This window comes from Lissotriton vulgaris, chromosome 5 (genome assembly GCF_964263255.1).
Source record: "Lissotriton vulgaris chromosome 5, aLisVul1.2, whole genome shotgun sequence".
NCBI classification, from domain to species: domain Eukaryota; kingdom Metazoa; phylum Chordata; class Amphibia; order Caudata; family Salamandridae; genus Lissotriton; species Lissotriton vulgaris.
In genome coordinates this window covers 1,051,200,560-1,051,215,816 of record NC_141693.1, presented here as the reverse complement: position 1 = coordinate 1,051,215,816, position 15,257 = coordinate 1,051,200,560, and positions in this window count along the sequence as shown.

Genomic DNA, 15,257 nt, shown 5'->3' with positions numbered 1-15,257 from the left:
ATGTCAAGCCCCCTGCACCCTCCAGCTTCACGTCAATCACACGTCATGCAGCTGCGCGCGCATCCAAGCTTCCAATTTCTGCTGACATTGCAACATTTCTGTTAGTGCCACCCCTTTTGTGACACCTACCTGTGACGTTTCTAGCACACACCTCTAGTTCACGCCTTCTGATTACGTACTTGTAACACGTGTATACTGTTATCTTGTCTTCTCTCAGCTGTTACGCCCATTATAACTGTTTCCTATGACATGAATTAAGTATATAAGCTATGTAATGTAATAAAAGAGAGCTCTATCCCTTCTGACACCCTTGTGGTGGTCAGAACATGATATCCTGGTCTAGACCATTCCTTTTTGAGGAATAAAACCCCTAAGAACTCTAACACCACGGACTCTGTTTTCTTTCTTTCCGATTGAGTTATTATTGATTAAGTACTTACCTGCATAGAAATTAAGAGAGTAAATTAATTATTTACGTCACTTGGGCTCAAAAATTCCACAGACTCGTTAATTCTCGCTCCGGTGCCTTCTCGACTCTTGGGTTCACACTCTGCGACTCTGGGCAATAGCTTGCTTAATCTCCACAACGGCCCCTCGCGGTGGGATGCCTGGCTTTCACCTTGTGGATACCCTGCCAGGGTTATCTCACAGGGGAATACCAGGACGGGTTCCCTAAGCAAGCGCTGAGATGCCCCAGGGTAAGTCGTGCGCTATATAAGTTTCATTCATTTCATAACGGATTTATATTTTGGCAGATGGGATGTATGTCACCGTTGCGATGGACTAACCCGTCCGCCAAGATTGTAATCAGGCTGTAAGTCAGAAAAACACATTAAAACACATCATAACGATTTTGTTTCGATTGCAATAGCTCAATTTGATGCACAAATATGGCTCAAATGTGGAATACCTACTACGCCTCCAAACCCTTTCAAACTTTGTACACCTTCTTTTGTCTAAGGTGAGTTTGATAGCATACCAGGGAGGGGAGGGGTTTAAATGATGGGAATGAACAGTCTTCATAGGTAAGATGACATCAAGAGCATGAATTATTCAGTTATTAAAATGTTGTATGGAAACATTAATATCCTCCTCATGCATGACCAGTTGAGTCAGCCCTAAAAGGTTATTCAATTTATGCACTTCGAGTTTAAACCAACCATGATATGAGACGCTAGATTTGACTGTAGTATTTACGGATTTGTGTGCCTATTGACCTACAGTTATATTGTTATGTGTATTTGTACAGCACACAACTCACCCGGGGTATCCTGGTGCTGAAGCAGGAGCTGTGTGGGCTGAGCCAGGGTCAGGGCTATGTGAAGATCCAGGTATTCATTTTCTTGCAGAATTAAAAAACTAAGACTCGTGCTCTGATGTGCAGGGGGAGGTTATTCCAGGTTTTAGGAGTGAGGTAGATGAAGGTACAACTGCCAGATCTGGTTCTGCATATGCAGGGGATGTGCGCGAGTAGGAGTCCAGATGAGGGGAGGTGTCTAGTAGGGTGCGGAAGTGTATGAGGTTGTTGAGGTATGCGGGGTCATTGTTATGTAAGGATTTGTATTTGTGAGTGAGGAGTTTGAAGAGTGATCATTAGTGAGGCTACTACAAAGAAAACTACCTTATAATCAGTTCATTGTAGCTGCTTTATCGAGCAGATATTAACAAAGTTCTGTCTAGCATAAATATGGTCCAAAGTATATCCTGCCAAGTAGAAGGACCCACAGACATATTGGACCAAGTCAAAAGCTAAGCAAGTGTTTAAAAGCGCAGTAGCATCGGCATCTGATTCCTTATCTATATGGGTGTTAAAATACCCAAACAAAATCCAACTGTTTGTTTCCAAGTAGGCCAAGGAAAGTGCTTGCTGCAATGAAGGCATGATGTTTTGCACTAACCATGGCTGACTATATACTAATAGTAATTTCAAAGAGCGCTTAGAGTTAAGAATGACAGTGACTGCCAAGAATTCAGCATCTAAACGTAAATGGATTGCAAAGGATGATATAGAAAGCTATTTTTTTGTAAATTAATGTCACTCCCCCACCTGCACTGCTGGGTCGATTCACTGACGGGTCCCACCAGGCGTTAGCATAGGACATTTTTAATTTAGGAACAATGGAGAATGCCCGTGGCAACCCGTTTTACTGGAAAGAGGTGGGTTCATTAATGTTTTTGTAGAAACTTTTTGCCTAGTATCACATTGCTTGTGTTACTTGCACCCAAATGTAATGTTTTTTTCTCTGGGACAATTACAAATAACTAAAATCGAACTGTCCTTATAATAATGTTAGGAGACAGCATATGTTTTTATTGTCCATCATTGGAGCAACACTGGCAAGCACAATGCTTATTTTTTTCACCTCCTATCTATTACCTTTGGATAAGGGCCAAGGTTAAGTGAATGGAATAATGTTAGGCTTTAATGACTCTGTAGCTTTTTCAGCTATTGATTCTATGCATCTATGCTTACTTTTGTCCAGTGACATAGTAGAAGTGTCATGGACCCTTCTGCAAGCAAACTTTCTATTTTATCCTTGATTGGGTCATAAAATATAGCAATAATTTGGGTATAGGGAGCTCCCCACACCCCTGACCCTAGATGCAGCTGTGGCCTGTGCAGGTAAGAGCTGTGGGGCCGGGTGGGGGGATTTCGACAGACGACGAGCCAAAATTAATTATTTATTTAATTTCCCCTTGTGGTCATCTGTCGAATCTCCCCAACCCAGCCCCACCGCCCCACCACTCTTACCTGAATGGGCCGCGGCTGCCCTGATGTCACTACATATGCTGCACTAATGCTAAAAATTGATCAACCAGAAGACCTTTACAAATCAATACTTAGAACTGCCTTCAAGCAGTATATGCATGGATGAAGAGTAACCAACTATAGCACAACATTGCAAAGACAAAGATCATGACCAGTGGACAATGTCAAAAAAAGCAGCTTACCAAATTATGGCCACGGAACTCGAAGCACCTTTAATGACATCAAGCAAAGGCAAACATCTCAGGAGATTTGGGACTATTCTTCATACCACATGTCAACAAGATCATAAATAGCACCTTGTACGCAATGACAACATTGTGACGCATCTTCGCATACCTTAGATATCAACAAAAGCCAAAAGTTATCCTCACACTCATACTCTCAAAGCTTGACTATGCAAACAGCCTAGAGCTTGGTTCCTCCAGATTCATCATACACAAAAAAACAATGAATCCAAAACACTGCTGCAAGACTCCTTCTCTGCCTCTATCCAAGAGAACACATGACTTCAGTCCTGCAATCATTCCATTACTACCTGCAGTTACAACAGCAATGTTCAAGACACTCTATAATGTTCACAGAACCACCCATGGAAAAAGACCCCAATACCTACAAGTTAAATTCAAGTTATTCAAACTAAATAGCACACTTCACTCCAGGCTTGCCCCACAGATCATCATACCACCTGACTATAAGAAAGCCACAGGCGGCACCATGTTCTGGGTACACGCTGTCACGCTCTGGAGTTCACCACCAGCCAACAATTAGAAGGATTTACAATTCAAAAGAGAGGTGAAAACATGATTATTTCCAAATAAATACATTATCCAAGAATCCCATTATAGAACCTGGAATATTAATTGCTTCTTCAAGTACAATCTACAGTCCACAGATGTGGAACAGCACAGCCAACACACAACTTTCTATGGCCAGATAGGCTATGAAGGGCTGACCTATGTCTAGCCTGGATGTTTTAATAATATCAATTCATATAGAACTCTTCTGGACAACGCTGTCACTAATAAATAACACTCAGCAGATGGGCTACCGACTGTAGCACAAGCAGGCTGCATACTGCTTGCCTTTCTTAACGTCACCTACAATAGACCATCTATGGGTCATGACCGTCATTGAGTACTACTCCAGTCCGCAGCAATAAACAACCCATCCACTGGGCAGGCCTAGAGTACACGAAGAGGTCTGCTACATGCCACTGGCCAAAGGAGGCTACTGCAGGTCCTAACCAGCTCCATACTATGACCACTTATTAACATCTCACAATGACAATCAAATTTGAGATGATAGCAACAAAGGCCATCCCAGCAGATTTCTGGTCCGTGCCTTCCTCCAACCGACCACCCTACGACTGCCCCGGACCATAAACTCTAAACTAGAAATCTCAGAAATGGCTTCTCTGTGCTAGAACAAGTTAAGTAGACTATGATGATAATAAATTGCGTTAAGGGCCCTGTAGATCTGTTCAAAGCTGCCCGTTTATAGTGACCTATAAACTGCACATCTGTCTCTCATACTTCGTCATCCATCTCACTGATAAACTCTGCGCCCTATAATGCGATTACCTCACTTGGATGGTCATCCCGCTATTAAAACACCTCCCACACAGGAATTGAACAAAAACAATAACCTTCCAATTGCATAAGCTACACAGAGTAGCATGCTATCTATGTAGGAACATGCTTCAGCGCCCCACGTAGGGGAAGTAAAAATGTTACACTACTCTACAGTGAAAACAATTCCGCTGCTTCTTTGTTCTGTACAACTTTTGATTCTAAAAACGATCCTGGCTTTTGGAAGCATATAGTGGGACAGTGTTACAGGTAAGTAACAAGTCAGTGTGTACAATTGTAGCAAAAACCATAAAAGTAAAACATTTGGTTGAGGGATTATACTTAGTGTTCTGTAACAATAATAATAGGTTTTCGAAAGGGGATATTTGCAAAGTCTAAACTTCTCGAGAGAAACGTGTCTTTTTTTCACTCGAGCTGTTTTATCCAATATATTGATGCAATTGTAACTGCAAGATTGCATTTACACCCCAGAGCGGTCCTGCAAGACCATGCCACGAAACAAATGTGTCAGGCAAGTTTATGCACGCCTGCCTTCTATGAAATAGGGTTTACAATGTATCACATTTTGATAATGATTCTGCTACTCATTGCAGGAAACAAAGTCTCATAAACAATGCTAGGCCAGAGTGCACTAGGGTCTACGTTTTGTGCCGTTTGAGAGGCGATTTCTTGGAGGCCTGCAGATAACTGTCTGAATACTATACCTGAGATATGATAAAGGAAAGAAGATACCGATGGACAATGTTTATGTTTCGAAGGCAGTGCCTGTCCCTGGTGTCCGTTGGAGGTATACCTACCTTATAAGAGAGAAGCCTTATCCCCAGCACACTCCACCCACCTCTGGACTCAAGGAAACCCCTGCTAGAATTCCAGCTTGTCCCCTGGCCCCAGTCAGTGTAGGGGATCTGAGAGCAGGGGCCTCCACTAGATGCCACTTTTAATCAGCACATTCAGGTCCAGGAGGAGATCACGCCAGTGTCACCACAGGGGATGGAACACAGTCGCAACTCAAGATCCGATCCAGAGTAGGCCTCACCACAAGGAACTAATGGAAAAGAGACTATGGACTCGGCCCAGATTGGCGCCTCATGTCAGGTGACCTCCAAACATCACGAGAACAATCCAGAACATTCCGCCGCAAGGGGGCAGAGCTGCCTGAGAAGGATATCAATCTCACCGAATGGAGAAGCCCTGTTTCGTTGGGGGTTGGCAGTCACTCCAGGAGATGTAAGTGTACATAGGTTCCTGCAACCCTAAATCTACCTCTTGTTTGCTGACCACAGAGGGAGAGGAAAAGATGTGAGGCTTCTCCCCTATATGTTGGAAGTCCAATCCCATGCAGAGCTCTAGAGGCAAGAGGCCAAGAGAACTGAACTTTTGGGGATTGTGGTGGGATGAATGCCACTGTGCTCCCTTCAGTTTTGAAGCCAGAAGCCACTGGTCTGCTGACTTCCCCATCCAGAGGAAGATGCTGTGTACACTGCTCTACAAACCCAGTTTACAACCAGGGCAGATTATCAGTGACTATAAGTTGCATGGGAGCCCCAAATCTGGCTTTATTCAAGGTCTGCTATAGTTTCTGTCTTTTGCTTTGCATCGCCTTTCAATGGAGATCCTATATTACTGTTGGGCTTGGTCCGCTCCTGGCCGGACCTGTGGCAGGAGCAGATCATTCATTGCCAGTGCAAAACAGGTCTTCACCAGCAGAAGATCGCTTTGCGTTCTAGTTGACGCATGTGTGATTCTTCTGCCCTCGCTCATTTAACATTTCCGCTTCCGGGTTGACCTAACGTCGCAGTCAACATCTCCCATGGGCTGCTGTTCGGCGGTTCACTTTAATCTTGCTTGGCGTCTTCCTCCGCTTCTTCTGCACTCTGGACCCTGTGTCTGGAACAACCTGCAAAACAGAAAGGACAAGACCATTTAAAGGATTGCAAAGCAAGCGACAAAGGTGGTAACATGCGCCTAGACATTTGTAAGCTATGAGTCATACGCCTATACTTATCTGATGTGTTCTGGCTATTGGAGAGCCAATTTTCTTCCTTGTACTTGCATTCTGGTGTTATAAGAGTATGACAAAATATCGTTTCAGTGCACAGTTTCTACTTTATTTAAGAAACATATACTGCACAGGACTGAAACGCCTTACAACTTTTTGTGTTCGTTTTTGTTTTGTTGCTAAAGAGAAAATAAAATACATTATTGTATACACTATTCCAGGATTTGAAATTACTACATTTTAGGCCTTACTTTATTGCTGATTACAGAAAACTTTTAGGTATGTTCTCACTTTCCTGATTTTTCACATAACGCAATAGGTAAACTGTTTGCCTCTCAAACTAATGCTCTCTCTTTCTGTTATCTAGATTGTATACCACTCTTGTGTGTGCAGTCACTTACTTAAGTTAAGGAAGAGGGGATTGTCACAGGTTTTACCATACCAACATATAGATTTATGAATCCCTGTTAGTTCTGTTGTATAATTCCTGTAGGTTCAACACATACATACACTGATGTCCCTATTATATTCTTTGTATGCAGGAGACACATAGAGACTTCCTGGGCACCACACATCTCCCTGTGCTGACTCCGTGGGACCTTGTGTTTTTCTCCTCCTTTCCCCGTTTCACCTTGACATAGTTGGGCATTCTGGGTGGTAGGAGGAAGTTGGGACCTTGCTTCAGTTTATTGCTAGCACTCCTGCAGAAATACAGGTGAGAATTGACAATTACCCATCATTTCCATATTTGGCCCCAAGCTCTCTAGCAGCTGTATTTCATCCCTACATGGGACCAGGCTGCCATATCACCAACAATCAGCAGTGAGTAACATAAAATGATGGCACCCATCTTCAGAATGTTCTCAAGTCACCACTATCACACAGATATTCATTTACCTTGAGTGGGATGCCCCCACTCGAATGTTTAGGGGGCGCTGAAGTATCGGGCCCCCCAGCTTCGCAGGGGCGGGAGGGGCCTGTGTTTTACCCCTGCTGTACAGTCTTTCCATATTATTTGCAATAGTTGCTCTAAAACATTTACTCAGCCTCAAAACGAAGTTTTGGGCCACATACATCAGGCTGGGTTGAGATTGTGCAAGTAGTTACTGTGTGTAACTGCTTTAACATTCCTGTTCTTTGGTACTGGAAATAAACAGATGTCTGTTTATATTTCTTGGTTCTCAGTCTTTCAATTTTGATTCATTTATCTTCTGTGGGTGTCACCCACAACCTATACTCCATCATGTACACCACTCAGTTTTGAATTCCTGAAGTGCTGCCTGCACCTCATGTTCAGAGTGAAGCCTTGTATTTTTCATGGTTCTATCATTTAGGGCACTGACTATCAAATATTCTCATTTGATTCAAAATATTACATTTTTTAAGTGACTCACACACTCACCAGTGGTATTAAACAAGCACTGAAAAAGCCAATGGTCTCGAATATAAGGGCTTATTAGGATGGCGGACTGACCTGTGTCCGTCCGCCACCCCAGAGGAGGAGGGACCGTCCGCAGGGGCAGCGGCGGTCCCTCCGTGCAAATTAGGATGTGACCACCACTCTGGCGGTCACATCCTGTATTTTTAACATTGCGGCGGGTGCTGCTTGAAGCAGCACACACCGCAATGTTAAAAACACCATGTTTTCCTTTGCGTGCACGAAGCTGCAGGCATCGCGTGGTGCCTGCTGCTTCGTGCACGCAAAGGCAGGGGGGTACCATAGGTACCCCCCATGTGCACCCCCCCCTTCACCACTGGGGGCCCGCAACGGGCCCCCTAAGAAAAGTCTGTATGCCTTTCCACGGCGGAAAGGCCGCCGTGGAAAGGCATAGGACCGCTAACATCCTAATATGGCTGGCGATGTCTGATAGACACCGCCAGCCATGTTAGAGGATAAAGAAAAGATCCCCCTGCCATCCTAATCTGGCGTGGGGTCTTTTTCAGTCCGCAGCGGTTAATCCGCATCCTCCGGGCCGGCGGTGGCTTCCACCGGCCCGGAGGATGCGGATTAACCGCAATCCTAATTAGCCCCTTAGTTACATAATCCCTTCGATAATTCCCTTTGGCAATACTATACAGTATTGGCAAGGATGTTGTGCAACATGGCCAAACTAAAATAAAAGGTAAGAAGATGCAACTGTGGTGGCCATGTCTTTTTGAAAGGTGTATGCATGGGTCACATTACTAATGCATGCTGAAAAAATTACGCGGGTGAAATCAATCAATTGGCAATTAATACAAAATGAAAAAGAGATAGCACAAATGCAGCTTGTAAAGGCGTGGGGTGGGGAGAAATTCACTTCCTGGTTTTCTCCAAGAAAATAAATTAAACATTACCAAAAAAAGACAGTGGGCACATGGGTGGCAATGAAAAAGCTGAAGGAGCGAAGCAACTGGCAGTGGGCCAGGGACAGGGAAAGCAGCAAACGAGAGAGAGATCAATAACTGGGGTGGGGAAGAACCACACAAACTAGAAAGAAAAATGGAATGTGGAGAGGAAGGGAGTAGCACACAAGAGAGAGCTTGCAAGATGAGGGAGACAGCAACATGGAGCCTAGTGCAGTGTGTGGGAGGGAGAAGCACATGAGGGAGAGAACTGAAAAACACATGCACTCTCATGAGGTGCCTAAGCAAAAAGAAAAAAGTAATTCCCTAAAAGTGAGCAGTGGATGGATAGAAGTCAGCCAATCAGAAAGACGATATAGAAGCTAGGCTGCAGTTGGAGGGATAAATACAAGATAGACAAGTAGGGAGAAGAAAAGCCATTGAATAAGAAGCAAGCAAAGGAGAGTGACAAAAAATCTAAACAATGGTAAGCAATGGGCTGGCTTTATCCCCCTGTAAATTCTTCGTACGGCCACGCAAGGTCATTTATAATCCAACAGTTTATTCTGTCTGGTAGGCTCAACCTAAAAAGCAAAAGAGACACAAATAAATCTTTTTTTTTAACCAATTTTTATTGAGTTTTGATCATAATGGGTATAGCAGACAGTGTCGATCAAGTTGGCCGTTCATACCAAATGCTCATTACAATATAAAGTATACCGCAACAGGGGTGCATGGTACAATATAATAGAACTCAAAGTCTATAAAAACATACAGAGCTAGCAGATCACAAAGATGTCCTGGGTGTTAATAAAGACAGCATCCTAAATGTCTTACCGTCCAGTCATGAGGGTTATTTCTGTGGCATCTTGCTCAACGGCCATTATTAACAGTTTTCATACTTCCATATGTAGATTCAAAGTTTCCCCTTACCCCCTGATGGAAGAAGGAGACAACAGACATCCAATCCACCCTTCACAACAGGGCAGTAGGTTTGCCAGGCCACATCAGCATCACCTCAAACAGGTCCCTGATCGTGTGTCAGCAGGCCTCAAACGTCTATCTCTATCACCCGTCCAGAGGGGCATCCTGCATATATTGTAAGTCTTGTATCATGTTGTCCCACAGATCAGCAATTGGAACCTTGCGGAGGCCCCTGACTTCCTCCCTGATCAGCGCGGCTGCCTCGGTCTGTCCCCATTTAAGTGTCGCTGCGCACCAGTGCTGTAATGTAGGGAGTGTGACGGCCTTCCAGTGCATCGCAATGTTATGTTATGTTAAAAGAGCTTATATAGCGCTCGGCTGCCCCAGCAAATGGGGCGTCCCGGCGCTTTTAAAGACAAAAGGTGTAGCTGCAGATGGAACTAGCAATGACGCGGCGAACGATGAGCAGCACCAAATCTATGAAACGGTTGGACATCTTTTGCTCCTTCTTCTGCCTGAATATCTCTAGCAGTGCCCCCTCCAAGGTATGGACATCATCACAACCCATCAGCGTGGTAAATACATCTGTGACTCCAGACCACAGGGTCACAGCATCTGGGCGCGACCAGAACATGTGTATCAGAACCGAGTTGGTTGCATGACATCTTTGACAAATTGAGGAGGGCCCAAACATTCTATATAGGACAGCCGATGTGAAATATAACCTGTGTAGTATGTTAAACTGAATGTACTGGAATTTGGCATTACGAGATACTCTGCGTGGGTAGTGTACGTTACGCTCCCATTCCTTGGATGTTAGGGCCCGACATATATCTGTTTCCCTAGAGCAGGCGGATGGGCGACAAAGGGTCAGTTGCCTTATAAGCCAAGGCTTTAACAAACCAGGTTACAAGTTTCTGACTTGCCCCCATTACGTGCAGGGCATGGGTCAGCGGGTGATGATCCGGCTCAGTGTATGCGACACTCCACAGGCTTCCCAGCTCAGCTATCAGTGTCCCATGTGCAAGAAGTGGCCCAACAGTAGGTCATGATCTTCATGCAACAGTCAAAGGGTATTAACTTCCGGCCCTTGAATAGGTCCCCCATCGAGGACAACCCCTCGTCCCTCCAGGCTGCCAACCCTTCCTTACCAATGCTTGTGCGGAACTGCAAACACATTTTCATAGTTAATGCTTAAGAGAATTCTACCACAAGAAAACTTATTGACTTTGTCAATACATGTTCCATTTGAGGATTCTGAGAAAACACTGGTGTTTGAGGAATCCCACTGCTTAATTTGTTAAAAATAAGTACAGAGACCCACCTGCAAACACAGGCATAAATTAAGCACTGCTCATCTCTTAAAAGTGAAAACTGCGGGGCATATTACCAAGCAATAGCGATAATTATCGCTATTGCTTGGTTAGAGACAAAAATTTACCGCAGCGCTGCGGCGATTTTTACCGCAAATAAACCTTGGTATTACCAAGGTTTAACGCAAATGCGGTAAAAATCGCCGCAAAGCATGAATATCGCTGAAAAGTCAGCGATATTCATGCATTAGCGAGCTAATGCTCTTAGCCATGTTATCCACCTCCCATTGGATAACATGGCTAAGAACTGCTCAGGGCAGGTGTTAGCTTTTGGTGATATTCCCGCTTCGCGCGAATATCTCCAAAAGTTGGTAATAGGAGATAGCGATGTTAGCGACTGTTTTCAGTCGCTAACATCTTGGCACGCCCACTTTGCATCTCATTAGTGATAAATATCACTGACATGCAAAGTGGGGCCCAAGATGGTCGCTATCTCCTACTAGCTGTCGCTAACTGGTGTTAGCGGCAGCTAGGTAATAGGGAGATAATTTTATCTCCGCTTTCTTGGCTTTTAAAGCCAAAAAAGCGGAGATAAAACCCTTGATAATATGCCCCTGCTTTCTGCATATACTTGTGTATGGTAGTAAAGGCCATGTTACACCCTATGCGTTTCTCACAGGAGAAAGGCTCATCAGTTTTCAACCATTACAATGCTTTTTTCCCATTTAACGAGGCATTTCTAAATAATGAATTGGAATCATACACATCAATGTTTTTGTGACTGAAATCCGATTTAAAACATTAACATTTTTAAAATTCCAATAAGGTGCATTTGCAACAGGGAAGGGGTCCCCTTAGTGAATGTAAAAAAAACTGTTTAAAAGTAGGCAGTTTTCCACAGGAGGATAAAAAAAGATTATTTTATTTAAAATCAAACCCAGACATGGTGGTCTACAGATCCCATCAGGCTACCATAACTGTGATGGCCCCTAATCTTATTTAGTTGGATTTTGTGACATACTTTGTTAATATTCATGAGGTAGGTTGGATTGCAACCCACTGCGGTTTGGAATTGTAAGAACCAGCCTATTAGTACAATTCTCTACTAGTTACATCCATGAATAGTACATCTGTCCCTAGATATTTTGCATGGTAGATTATATAAACCAATGAGCTGCGTGCAGGAAAGAAGTGCAGAGAAAAGGGAAGGTTTCCTATAACTTCACCAGAAATATGTGCATGGAATATATTGTGTGCAGCCACTTCTCACAGTCTGGAGGCACAGAAGGCACCTCTTTTTGATGCTGTAATTACTTGGTTATTTATGTGGGTCAAATATATTTAGAGGCCTTGCATCGCTCCGTGTCATATCCTTGGTGCTTGGTCTCTCAACACCATGTCCTGTGGTGCTCCGTCTCTCCTTTTCATATCCTGCACAGCCTTTCTCTCTAAGTCATGTCCCATCAAGCCTTGGCTTCCCAAGTCCCATCCAGTGAAGTCTTGCCCTTCAGTGTCATGTCCTGTGGTGCTCATACTCCCCATCTCATGATCTGTGGTGCCTTGTCTCTTCATGTCATGTTATGTGGTGCCATCCATCGCATGGTCATGTTTGTGGTGCCTTGTGTCTCTGCATGTCATTGGGTACCTTGTCTCTCTATGTCATGTCCTGTTATGCCGGGCCTAGCCATATCATGTCTTGAGTTGCCATCCATCTCAGTGTCATGTCTTATGGTGCTATGCGTCTCCATGTCATGCTCCCTAGTGCAATTTTGATCCTATATGAATATTTAGTGCAGAAAGAGTTCTCACTGTCAATCTGTGTCAAAGAAGAAGAAGGAGCTGGATGGACTATAAACACCTAACAGTCCTTCAACCTTGTGTCAGAAAGGCAACTTTTGAAGACAGATTCCATGAATGTGGAAGATTTGAAACAGGCAGAAAGGGAGGGAAGGCTGGAAAACAAAAGACAAAGAATTAGAACTGTTTTTCCTTGGTATACATTCCCGTGCTTGTCTATCACCCAAAATTAGTACCACTTAGTATTGAAGTCTGACACCTACAAGGTATCAGCTTTTCAAAGGCACTGAGCATCAGCCAGCAGTTTTGAAAGGGAATCCCTTTTCCAAATAGGTTAGCCACCCTTATCCCTACCAATAAGGAATCACAGTTAGCCTAAAAATAAGTAATCAGCCTTGGGGAAAGTAAGCACCCACCAGCCGATAAAGAAAATTGGAGGAATTATGTACATAAAGTAATATTTATGCACATTGTACAAAAGATTGGAGCATTTCCATTCACCACCCTCCTTTGTCATGCACAATATGTCTGAGCAGCTCTTCTACAAGAGTCCTGTGTGCTGGAAAAGAACAGACCATGAGCCGCAACCAGGCCTTCCTGCCACCACACATACTTGAGCTCAGAGCGTTTCACTTTGAGTGCGGCTTCCACTGGCAAATGTGTACGCTACTTGTCCTCCCTAAAGCACTCACAAAACTACATATGAGTCTTAGCATGTTATTAGATGACCTATTAGTATGGATGATGATTAGCGGGTGCTTCAATAAAATGTCACGATTAAGCTCCAATGGCGTTTTCTATGAAAAATTGTTTTGGAAACCACTTTTTTTTAGGCTATTTCAGGTGGTGTTATTTCCGGTGACAATTGATTCTTGAGGTGCCATGAAAACCTGGGGTACTGATTTTGGAATCACCAGGCTTACTACCTTTAAAACTGTTGTCGAAATGGCACTTTTTGGCAATATTAACAGCCACTTTAAAGAGGTGTTCATTCGGGAACCAATTACCGACTTGCAAAATAGGGTTTGCGGGTCACTGTTAGGATGGCGGTGTGCCAAGGGCATCTCTTCCTAATAGCGGGGTGCAGGGGGATGTATAATTGTTTTGCGACCGCAAATGTGGTTGCAAAACAATTGCAGTTACTACCAATTTCAAATCGGGGGTAAGCCAGTTGCAAACAAGAAGGGGTATCCATGGGAGCCCTTCTCCTTTATGTTTGGTCCCACAGAGCACTGCCTGCCCTTAAAAAATGTAAAGAAAGCTTTTCATTTTTTTCTTTTAAACGCATCCTGTTTTCCTTTAGGGAAAATGGGCTGCATTCGAAAAAAAAGGTGCTTTATTTATGGTTTAAATTTGTTTAATTGTAATATGACAAATCTTTCAGTTGAATCAGCATAGGAGTAACAGCTGAGACATGACATTTCTCATAACTTAAAAGAAACAGAAAAGTACAGATATCCCTGTGTCTAGCAATGGCTCTGTGCCTATAGCTATGTGAAGGCCCATCACTGTGTATCGTCAATCTGTCCAGCGTGGAATGAACCCGTAAGCCTCAATGTATGCAAATAACGGTGGCAGGTCAGTTCTCGGAATTCCTGGGAGATTAGTAATATAAGCCTGCACCATGTGGTTTAAAAAGTGTCCCCCCGGCCGGTAAGTGCATGGGTAAATCTCTCCATCCCCAGGACTCCCACAAGAGGTGCAGCCAGTTCAAATGTGTCGGTATAGCGGTGGTTCCCCAGAGTGAGAGAATAGTCTGATGTGCAGCCTCCAGAGATATGCTTATTTGACGACCTCTGCGGGATGTCAGGGGGTATGTTAGGGAATTAGGGAGGTCCAGCAGGATGTAGGATGGGAATCATGGGAGTTGCATTGAGAAGTGGGTATCAATGTCATTTAACACCAATTCCCAAAACTGTGCTATTTGTGTGCCTTCTCAAAGAATGTGTGTAAATGACCAGCTACCCTACATGCTGCCTCCCTCCAAGCTTGGAAAGCAAGTCCAGTCCCAGGGGCAAAGGCCGGATTATCAACAATCGATGTCAGGGGCGATGGGAAGGTGGTTAGTTGCCCTGTGGGCATGCAGACATCCCAGACCCTCATGAGCGAGATGGTGACTGGAGAGATATATAAGCTGGTTGCTAAGTCGCAACGCTGTACAAATGGGACCTTCTCCAACGATGTCCCCGCTATTGTCATATCCATAAATAGCCAGTGTTTTTCGAACCCTGGTCTAGACCACTCAACTAGATATCATAGCTGGGCCACCTGAAAATATCTACGAAGACATGGCATCCCTTGGCCCCTGTCCACAGCTGGGAGATAGCTGCGCTCTTTACTCATCCTCGGTCTCTTACCTGCCCATACAAACCAGTGGAAGGCAGCCTGCAGTGTAGGTATTGTCCCCGGTGGGGGAATCAGAGGTAGAGTCTGGAAATAGAAAAGTATTCTAGGTAAGGCGGTCATTTTTAGGGCTGCAATGGGACCCATCACGGAGAGTGAGTAGCGCTTCCATTGCTCCAGCTCCACACACACCTTCT